Source organism: Sebastes umbrosus, chromosome 14, assembly GCF_015220745.1.
Source record: "Sebastes umbrosus isolate fSebUmb1 chromosome 14, fSebUmb1.pri, whole genome shotgun sequence".
NCBI classification, from domain to species: Eukaryota; Metazoa; Chordata; class Actinopteri; order Perciformes; family Sebastidae; genus Sebastes; species Sebastes umbrosus.
The window spans coordinates 64,998-76,785 of NC_051282.1; positions in this window are offsets into that span (position 1 = coordinate 64,998).

Below are 11,788 nucleotides of genomic sequence, written 5' to 3' on the forward strand. Positions count from 1 at the left end.
GTGACATGTAGGATCGACATGCAGGAGTGACATGGAGGAGTGTCATGGAAGACATGGAGTAGTGACACGGAGGAGTTACATTGAGGAGTCACAGGAAGGAGGGACATGGAGGAGCGACATTCTGGGTTGACATGGAGGAGTGACATGGAGGAGCAAGGATGAGGGACATGGTGGATCGACATGGAGGAGTGACATGGAGTATTAACTTGGAGGAGTGACATGGAGAATCGACATGAAGGAGCGACATGGAGGAGTGACATGTAGGATCGACATGCAGGAGTGACATGGAGGAGTGACATGGAGGAGTGTCATGGAAGACATGGAGTAGTGACATGGAGGAGTTGAATTGAGGAGTCACAGGAAGGAGGAACATAGAGGAGCAACCTTCTGGGGTGACATGGAGGAGTGACATGGAGGAGCAAGGATGAGCGACATGGAGGATCGACATGGAGTAGAGACATGGAGTAGCAAGTTGGAGGAGCAACATCTAGGATCTACATGGTGGATCGACATGGAGGAGAGACGTGGAGTAGCAACTTGGAGGAGTGACATGAAGGAGGGACATGGAGGAGCTACATTCTGGTTGACATTCTGGAATAACATTCTGGAGTGACATGTTGGAGTGACATTCTGGAGTGACATGGAGGAGTGACATGGAGGAGCAACTTGGTGGAGTGACATGGAGGATCTACATGGAGAAGCGACATGGAGGAGCGACATCTAGGATCTACATGGAGGAGCAACATGGAGGAGTGACATGGAGGAGTTACATGCAGGATCGACATGGAGTAGTGACATGGAGAATCGACATGGAGGACTGACATGGAGCAGTGATATGAAGGAGTGGAATGGAGGAGTGACATGGAGGAGCGACATGGAGGATAGACATGGAAGATTGACATGGAGGAACAACATGGAGGAGTGACATGTAGGATCGACATGCAGGAGTGACATGGAGGTGTGACATGGAAGAGTAACATGGAGGAGTAAGGATGAGCGACATGGACAATCGAAATGGAGGAGTGACATGGAGCAGTGACATGGAGGATCGACATGGAGCAGTGATATGAAGGAGTGGCATTGAGGAGCGACATGGAGGATTGACATGGAGGAACAACATGGAGGAGTGACATGTAGGATCGACATGCAGGAGTGACATGGAGTGACAGGAGGAGTGTCATGGAAGACACAGGAAGGAGGGACATGGCGGAGCAACATTCTGGGTTTACATTCTGGAGTGACATTCTGGAGTGACATGGAGGAGCGACATTCTGGAGTGACATAGAGGAGCGACATGGAGGAGTGACATTGAGCAGTGACATTGAGCAGTGACATGTCGGCGTGACATGGAGGATTGACATAGAGGATCGACATGGAGGATCGACATGGAGGAGTGACATGAAGGATCAACATGGAGGATCGAGATGGAGGAGTGACATGGAGGAGGGACAAGGAGGAGGGACATACTGGAGTGACATCCTTGAGTGACATCCTTGAGTGACATTATATATATATATTCTGGAGTGACATGGAGGATTGACATGGAGGAGCATGGAGGATCGACATGGAGCAGTGATACGAAGGAGTGACACGGAGGAGTGACATGGAGGAGTGTCATGGAGGAGTGACATGTAGGATCGACATGCAGGAGTGACATGGACGAGTGACATGGAGTAGTGACATGGAGGAGTGTCATGGAAGACATGGAGTAGTGACATGGAGGAGTTGAATTGAGGAGTCACAGGAAGGTGGAACATAGAGGAGCAACCTTCTGGAGTGACATGGAGGAGTGACATGGAGGAGCAAGGATGAGCGACATGGAGGATCGACATGGAGTAGAGACATGGAGTAGCAAGTTGGAGGAGCAACATCTAGGATCTACATGGTGGATCGACATGGAGGAGAGACATGGAGTAGCAACTTGGAGGAGTGACATGAAGGAGGGACATGGAGGAGCTACATTCTGGTTGACATTGTGGAATAACATTCTGGAGTGACATGTTGGAGTGACATTCTGGAGTGACATGTTGGAGTGACATTCTGGAGTGACATGGAGGAGTGACATGGAGGAGCAACTTGGTGGAGTGACATGGAGGATCTACATGGAGAAGCGACATGGAGGAGCGACATCTAGGATCTACATGGAGGAGCAACATGGAGGAGTGACATGGAGGAGTTACATGCAGGATCGACATGGAGTAGTGACATGGAAATCGACATGGAGGACTGACATGGAGCAGTGATATGAAGGAGTGGCATGGAGGAGTGACATGGAGGAGCGACATGGAGGATAGACATGGAAGATTGACATGGAGGAACAACATGGAGGAGTGACATGTAGGATCGACATGCAGGAGTGACATGGAGGTGTGACATGGAAGAGTAACATGGAGGAGTAAGGATGAACGACATGGACAATCGAAATGGAGGAGTGACATGGAGCAGTGACATGGAGGATCGACATGGAGCAGTGATATGAAGGAGTGGCATTGAGGAGCGACATGGAGGATTGACATGGAGGAACAACATCTAGGAGTGACATGTAGGATCGACATGCAGGAGTGACATGGAGTGACAGGAGGAGTGTCATGGAAGACACAGGATGGAGGGACATGGCGGAGCAACATTCTGGGTTTACATTCTGGAGTGACATTCTGGAGTGACATGGAGGAGCGACATTCTGGAGTGACATAGAGGATCAACATGGAGGAGTGATATTGAGGAGTGACATGGAGGAGGGACAAGGAGGAGTAACAAGGAAGACATGGAGGAGTGACATGTAAGATCGACATAGAGGATCGACATGGAGGATCGACATGGAGGAGTGACATGAAGGATCAACATGGAGGATCGAGATGGAGGAGTGACATGGAGGAGGGACAAGGAGGAGGGACATACTGGAGTGACATCCTTGAGTGACATCCTTGAGTGACATTATATATATATATTCTGGAGTGACATGGAGGATTGACATGGAGGAGTGACAAGGAGGATCGACATGCAGGAGTGACATGGAGGAGTGACATGGAAGAGTAACATGGAGGAGTGACATGGAGGAATTACATGGAGGAGTCACAGGAAGGAGGGACATGGGAAGGAGGGACTCCTCCATGTTGTTCCTCCATGTCAATCCTCCATGTCGATCCTCCATGTCACTGCTCCATGTCACTCCTCCATTTCGATTGTCCATGTCGTTCATCCTTACTCCTCCATGTCACTCTTCCAAGTATCAAATCTTCATTCTGAGCTCAATTCTATGCAAAACTCTTGTTTTAATCACTAAACTCGCTTAATATGTCTTTCTCATCCAAAACCACTCAGGAACGCATTTCTCCTCAAGAAACACTGAAACGTGCATTTATATGAAGAATATGTGATTTATTTACAGAAACACATCTGTTATACTGGAAACATACAAAAAAGAGACAGAATATGAAAAGAAACATTGTTTTCTCAAATTTTACATTAGAATTCGCTTCCCATCATCAAATCTTCATTCTGAGCTCAATTCTATGCAAAACTCTTGTTTTCATCACTAAACTCAGTTAATATCGCTTTCTCTCAAAAAAAACAAAAAAGAAAAAAAAGAAAAACATTTCTCCTCAAGAAACACTGAAAAGTGCATTTATATGAAAATGATGTGATTTCTTCAGAAAAGAAATCTCTTTTATTGGAAACATACAAAAGAGGATGAAAATGAAAGGGAATATATTTTTACAATTTTTTTACATAATAGTTGGCCTTTCTGCATCAAACCTTCACACTGACCTCAATTCCATGTAAAACTTCCACTTTCATACCTTCCACTGCCCGTACTTTGTGGAGGCAATGAGTCTGAATCATTGGCAAAAAAAAAGTCAATAGAAGTTTTTTCAGACTTCTGTGTCCGACATTTTTCAGATTTTTTTTCCCGACTTTTTTTGTCCGACATTCTTCAGATCTTTTTTTTCAGATCTTTTTTTTCAGATATTTTCAGATCATTTTTTTCGGACAGTTTTTTCAGACTTCTTTTGTACGACATTTTTCAGAATTTTTTTGTCCGACATTTTACATATCTTTTTTTCAGATCTTTTTTTTCAGACTTTTTTTTCCGACATTTTCAGATCTTTTTTTTCGGACAGTTTTTTCAGACTTCTTTTGTCCGAAATTTTTCAGATATTTTTTCAAGACTTTTTTTGTCCTACAATTTTCAGATCTTTTTTTTCAGACTTTTTTTTCATACATTTTCAGATCTTTTTTATCGGACAGTTATTTCAGACTTCTTTTGTCCGACATTTTCAGATTTTTTTTTCAGACTTTTTTTGTCCGACATTTTTCAGATATTCTTTCCAGACTTATTTGGTCCGACATTTTTCAGATCTTTTTTTTCAGACTTTTTTTATCCGACATTTTTCAGATATTTTTTTCAGACTTTTTTTTTCTGACATTTTTCAGACTTTTTTTTCAGACATTTTCAGATCTTTTTTTTCGGACAGTTTTTTCAGACTTCTTTTGTCCGACATTTTTCAGATATTCTTTCCAGACTTTTTTTGTCCGACATTTTCAGATCTTTTTTTTCAGACTTTTTTTTCATACATTTTCAGATCTTTTTTTTCGGACAGTTTTTTCAGACTTCTTTTGTCCGACATTTTTCAGATATTTTTTTCAGATCTTTTTTTTCAGACTTTTTTTTCAGACATTTTCAGATCTTTTTTTTCGGACAGTTTGGCGACATGGTATATATATGGAGGATCAAGGAGGAGCCACATGGAGGATCGACATGTGTCGACATGGAAGACATGGAGGAGTGACATGGAGGATCGACATGGAGGATCGACATGGAGCAGCGACATGGAGGAGTGACATGGAGAAGCAACATGGAGAATCGACATGGCGGAATTACATGCAGGACTGACATGGAAGACAGGGAGGAGTGACATGGAGGGGCGACATGGAGGTGTGAAATAGAGGATCGACATGGAGGAGGTATATGGAGGAGTGACATTCTGGAGTTACTTTCCTGAGGGACATTCTGGAGTGACATGGAGGTATCGACATGGAGGAGTGACAAGGAGGAGTGATATGGAGGATCAACATAGAGGATTGACATGGAAGCGGGACATGGAGGAGTGACGTTCTGGAGTTAAATTCTGGAGAGACATTCTGGAGTGACATGGAGGAGTGGCATTCTGGGGTGACATGGAGGAGATACATGGAGGAGTGATATGGAGGTGCAGGGACGAGAGACATAGAGGATGGACATGGAATAGTCACATGGAGGAGCAACACGAGGAGTGACATGGAACACATGGTGGAGTGACATTGAGGATCGACATGAAACAGTGACATGGAGGAGTGACATGGAAGTGTGTCATGGAGGAGTGACATGGAGGATCGACATGAAGGAGTGACATGGAGGAGCGACATGGCACAGTGACACGGAGGAGCGACATGGCGGAGTGACATGGAGGAGTAACATGGAGGAGTAACATGGAACATGGAGGATTGACGTAGAAGACAGGGAGGAGACACATGGAGGAGTGAAATAGAGGAATAAAGGGGTAACATTGAAGATCGAAATGGAGGAGTAACATATTGGATCCACATGGAGGAATGACATGGAGGATCGACATGGAGGAGCAACATTGAGGATCGACAATGAGGAGCTACATGGAGGAGCTACGTGGAGGAGTGACATGGAGGTCTGACAATGAGGAGGTACATTCTGGAAAGACAGGGTGGAGCGACATTCTGGAGTGACATGGAGGAGCGACATTCTGGATTGACATGGAGGAGCGATATGGAGGATCGACAAGGAGGAGCAACATTTAGGAGCAACATGGAGGACTGACATGGAGGAGTGATATGGAAGACAGAGAGGAGTGACATGGAGGGTCGACATGGAGGAGTGACATGGAGGAGGAATATGGAGGAGTGACATTCTGGAGTGACTTTCAGGAGGGACATTCTGGAGTGACATGGAGGTATCGACATTGAGTAGTGACATGGAGGAGTGACAAGAAGGAGCGACACGGAGCAGTGACATGGAGGAGTAACATGGAGGATTGACAAAGAGGTGTAATATGAAGGATCTGCATGAAGGAGCTACATGGAGGAGGTACATGGGGGAGTGAAATGGAAAACATAGAGTAGTGACATGGTGGAGCAACTTGGAGGATCGAAATGGAGGCTCGACATGGAGCAGTGACATGGAGGATTGACATGGAAGTGTGACATGGAGGAGTGACATGGAGGATCGACATGGAGGAGTGACTTTCAGGAGGGACATTCTGGAGTGACATGGAGATATCGACATTGAGTAGTGACATGGAGGAGTGACAAGAAGGAGCGATACGGAGGTGTAACATGAAGGATCTGCATGGAGGAGCTACATGGAGGAGGTACATGGGGGAATGAAATGGAAGACATGGAGGAGTGACATGGTGGAGTGACATGGAAGACATGGAGTAGTGACATGGTGGAGCAACATGGAGGATCGAAATGGAGGATCGACATGGAGCAGTGGTATGGAAGTGTGACATGGAGGAGTGACATGGAGGATCAACATGGATGAGTGACATGGAGGAGCAACATGGTGGAGTGACATGGAGGAGTGACATGTAGAATTGACATGGAGGAGTTACATGGAGGAGTGACATGGTGGAGAGACATGGAGGATCGACATGGAGGAGTGACATGGAGGAGCGACATGGAAGAGCGACATGGAGGAGTGACATGGAAGACATGGAGTAGTGACATGGTGGAGCAACATGGAGGATCGAAATGGAGGATTGACATGGAGCAGTGACATAGAGGAGTGACACGTAATTGTTACATGGAGGAGTGACATGGAGGATCGACATGGAGGAGTGACATGGAGGAGCGACATGGTGGAGTGACATGGAGGAGTGAAATGTAGGATTGACATGGAGGAGTTACATAGAGGAGTGACGTGGAAGACAGGGAGGAATGACATGGAGGAGCACAATTGATGATCGACATGGAGCAGTGACATGGAGGAAGGACATGGAGGAGTGACATGGAAGAGCGACATGGAGGAGTAACATGTAGGATCGACATGCAGGATTGACATGGAGGAGTGACATGGAGGAGTGTCATGGAAGACATGGAGGAGTGACATGGAGGAATTACTTGGAGAAGTCACAGGAAGGAGGGACATGGAGGAGCGACATTCTGGGTTGACATTCTGGAGTGACATGGAGGATAAATATTCTGGAGTAACATGGAGGAGTGACATGGAGGCACAAGGATGTGCGACATGGTGGATCGACATGGAGCAGTGACATGGAGGATTGATATGGAGGAGTGACATGGAGTAGCAAGTTGGAGGAGTGACATGGATGATCGACATGGAGGAGCGACATGGAGGAGGGACATGGAGGAGCTACATTCTGGGTTGACATTCTGGAGTGACATTCTGGAGTGACATGTAGTAGTGACATTCTGGAGTGACATGGAGGAGTGACATTCTGGAGTGACATGGAGGATTGACATGGAGGAACAAGGATGAGCGACATGGTGGGTCAACATGGAGGTGTGACATGGAGTAGCAACTTGTAGGAGTGACATGGAGGATCGACATGGAGGAGTGACATTGAGGCACTCCTCAATGTCGACATTAAGGAGTGACATGTCCCTCCTCCAAGTCTCTACTTGGAGGAGGGACATGGAGGAGGGAAATTTTGGAGTGACGAGGAGGAGCGACATGGAGGAGTGACATGGAGGAGCAAGGATGAGCGACATGGAGGATCAACATGGAGTAGAGACATGGAGGAGCGGCATAAAGCAGTGACATGGAGGAGTGACATGGAGGAGCGACATGCAGGATCAACATGGAGGAGTTACATGGAGCAGTGACTCACAGGATAAACATGAAGGAGTGACATGGACGATCAACATGGAGGAGCAACATGGAGGAGCGAAATGGAAGAGTGACATGGAGGATCAACATGGAGGAGCGACATGGAGGAGTGACATGGATGATCGACATGGAAGAGCGACATGGAGGATTGATATGGAGTAGTGACATGGAGGAGCGACATGGAGGAGTATCATGGAGGAGCGACATTGAGGAGTGACAAGAAGAAGTGACATGGAGGAGTGACATGGAGGAGTGACATTGAGGAGTGACAAGAAGAAGTGACATGGAGGAGTGACATGTAGGATCGACATGGAGGAGTGACATGGAGGAGTGACATGGAGGAGTGTCATGGAAGACATGGAGAAGTGACATGGAGGAGTTACATTGAGGAGTCACAGGAAGGAGGTACATAGAGGAGCGACATTCTGGAGTGACATTCTGGTGTGACATGGAGAAGCGATATGGAAGAGTAACATGGAGGAGTAAGAATGAGCGACATGGACGATCGACATGGAGGAGTGACATTTAGGACTGACATGGAGAAGTGACATGGAGGATCGATATGGAGCATTGATATGAAGGAGTGACATGGAGGAGCGACATGGAGGAGTGACATGTAGGATCGACATGCAGGAGTGACATGGAGTGTCATGGAAGACATGGAGTAGTGACACGGAGGAGTTACATTGAGGAGTCACAGGAAGGAGGGACATGGAGGAGCGACATTCTGGGTTGACATGGAGGAGTGACATGGAGGAGCAAGGATGAGGGACATGGTGGATCGACATGGAGGAGTGACATGGAGTATTAACTTGGAGGAGTGACATGGAGAATCGACATGGAGGAGTGACATGGAGGAGTGACTATGAGGAGTGACAAGAAGAACTGACATGGAGTATTGACATGGAGGATTGACATGGAGGAGTGACATGGAGGAGTGACATGTAGGATCGACATGGAGGAGTGACATGGAGGAGTGTCATGGAAGACATGGAGTAGTGACATGGAGGAGTTGAATTGAGGAGTCACAGGAAGGTGGAACATAGAGGAGCAACCTTCTGGAGTGACATGGAGGAGTGACATGGAGGAGCAAGGATGAGCGACATGGAGGATCGACATGGAGTAGAGACATGGAGTAGCAAGTTGGAGGAGCAACATCTAGGATCTACATGGTGGATCGATATGGAGGAGAGACATGGAGTAGCAACTTGGAGGAGTGACATGAAGGAGGGACATGGAGGAGCTACATTCTGGTTGACATTGTGGAATAACATTCTGGAGTGACATGGAGGAGTGACATGGAGGAGCAACTTGGTGGAGTGACATGGAGGATCTACATGGAGAAGCGACATGGAGGAGCGACATCTAGGATCTACATGGAGGAGCAACATGGAGGAGTGACATGGAGGAGTTACATGCAGGATCGACATGGAGTAGTGACATGGAAATCGACATGGAGGACTGACATGGAGCAGTGATATGAAGGAGTGGCATGGAGGAGTGACATGGAGGAGCGACATGGAAGAGTTACATGGAGGAGTAAGGATGAACGACATGGACAATCGAAATGGAGGAGTGACATGGAGCAGTGACATGGAGGATCGACATGGAGGATAGACATGGAAGATTGACATGGAGGAACAACATGGAGGAGTGACATGTAGGATCGACATGCAGGAGTGACATGGAGTGACAGGAGGAGTGTCATGGAAGACACAGGAAGGAGGGACATTGCGGAGCAACATTCTGGGTTTACATTATGGAGTGACATTCTGGAGTGACATGGAGGAGCGACATTCTGGAGTGACATAGAGGAGCGACATGGAGGAGTGACATTGAGCAGTGACATTGAGCAGTGACATGTCGGCGTGACATGGAGGATTGACATGGAAGATCGACATGGAGGAGTAACAAGGAAGACATGGAGGAGCGACATGTAAGATCGACATAGAGGATCGACATGGAGGATCGACATGGAGGAGTGACATGGAGGAGGGACAAGGAGGAGGGACATACTGGAGTGACATCCTTGAGTGACATCCTTGAGTGACATTATATATTATATATTATATATTCTGGAGTGACATGGAGGATTGACATGGAGGATCGACATGGAGCAGTGATACGAAGGAGTGACATGGAGGAGTGACATGGAGGAACGACATGGAGGAGTGACATATAGGATCGACATGCAGGAGTGACATGGAGGAGTGACATGGAAGAGTAACATGGAGGAGTGACATGGAGGAATTACATGGAGGAGTCACAGGAAGGAGGGACATGGGAAGGAGGGACTCCTCCATGTTGTTCCTCCATGTCAATCCTTCATGTCGATCCTCCATGTCACTGATCCATGTCACTCCTCCATTTCGATTGTCCATGTCGTTCATCCTTACTCCTCCATGTTACTCTTCCAAGTATCAAATCTTCATTCTGAGCTCAATTCTATGCAAAACTCTTGTTTTAATCACTAAACTCGCTTAATATGTCTTTCTCATCCAAAACCACTCAGGAACGCATTTCTCCTCAAGAAACACTGAAACGTGCATTTATATGAAGAATATGTGATTTATTTACAGAAACACATCTGTTATACTGGAAACATACAAAAAAGAGACAGAATATGAAAAGAAACATTGTTTTCTCAAACTTTACATTAGAATTCACTTCCAAGTATCAAATCTTCATTCTGAGCTCAATTCTATGCAAAACTCTTGTTTTCATCACTAAACTCGCTTAATATGTCTTTCTCATCCAAAACCACTCAGGAACGCATTTCTCCTCAAGAAACACTGAAAAGTGCATTTATATGAAAATGATGTGATTTCGTCAGAAAATCAATCTCTTATATTGGAATCATACAAAACAAGGCAGAATATGAAAAGAATCATTGTTTTCTCAAACTTTACATTAGAATTCGCTTCCCATCATTAAATCTTCATTCTGAGCCCAATTCTATGCAAAACTCTTGTTTTCATCACTAAATTCAGTTAATATCGCTTTCTCTCAAAAAAAACACACAGAAAAGCATTTCTCCTCAAGAAACACTGAAAAGTGCATTTATATGAAATTTTTACATGGAATTGAGGTCAGTGTGAAGGTTTGATGCAGAAAGGCCAACTATTATGTAAAACAATTGTAAAAATATATTCCCTTTCATTTTCATCCTGTTTTGTATGTTTCCAATAAAAGAGATTTCTTTTGTGAAGAAATCACATCATTTTCATATAAATGCATTTTTCAGTGTTTCTTGAGGAGAAATGCTTTTCTGTGTGGTTTATTGGAGAGAAAGAGATATTAACTGATTTTAGTGATGAAAACAAGAGTTTTGCATAGAATTGAGCTCAGAATGAAGATTTGATACTTGGAAGTGAATTCTAATGTCAGATTTGAGAAAACAATGTTTCTTTTCATATTCTGTCTCTTTTTTGTATGTTTCCAGTATAACAGATGTGTTTCTGTAAATAAATCACATATTCTTCATGTAAATGCACGTTTCAGTGTTTCTTGAGGAGAAATGCGTTCCTGAGTGGTTTTGGGTGAGAAAGACATATTAAGCGAGTTAGTGATGAAAACTAACGTTTTACATGGAATTCAGCTCAGACTGACAGTTTGATGCCTGGAGTCCAAAACTATCATTTTAGATTTTGGAAAACTGTGTTCCCTTTCATATTTATCTTTTTTTGTGTGTTTCCAATGCAAGAAATGTTTTTCTGTGAAGAAATTTCACATTTTTCATATGAATCCACTTTTCAGTGTTTCTTGAGGAGAAATGCATTCTTTGGCTTAGTGATGAAAACTAGAGTTGTACATTGTGATCGTACATTTCAAAACAGGTTACAATTACATTGTAAAAGAATAAACATGAAATATATAAAACATATTTCCACATCCACATAGTTATATCAATTTAAAATGAATTAAAGC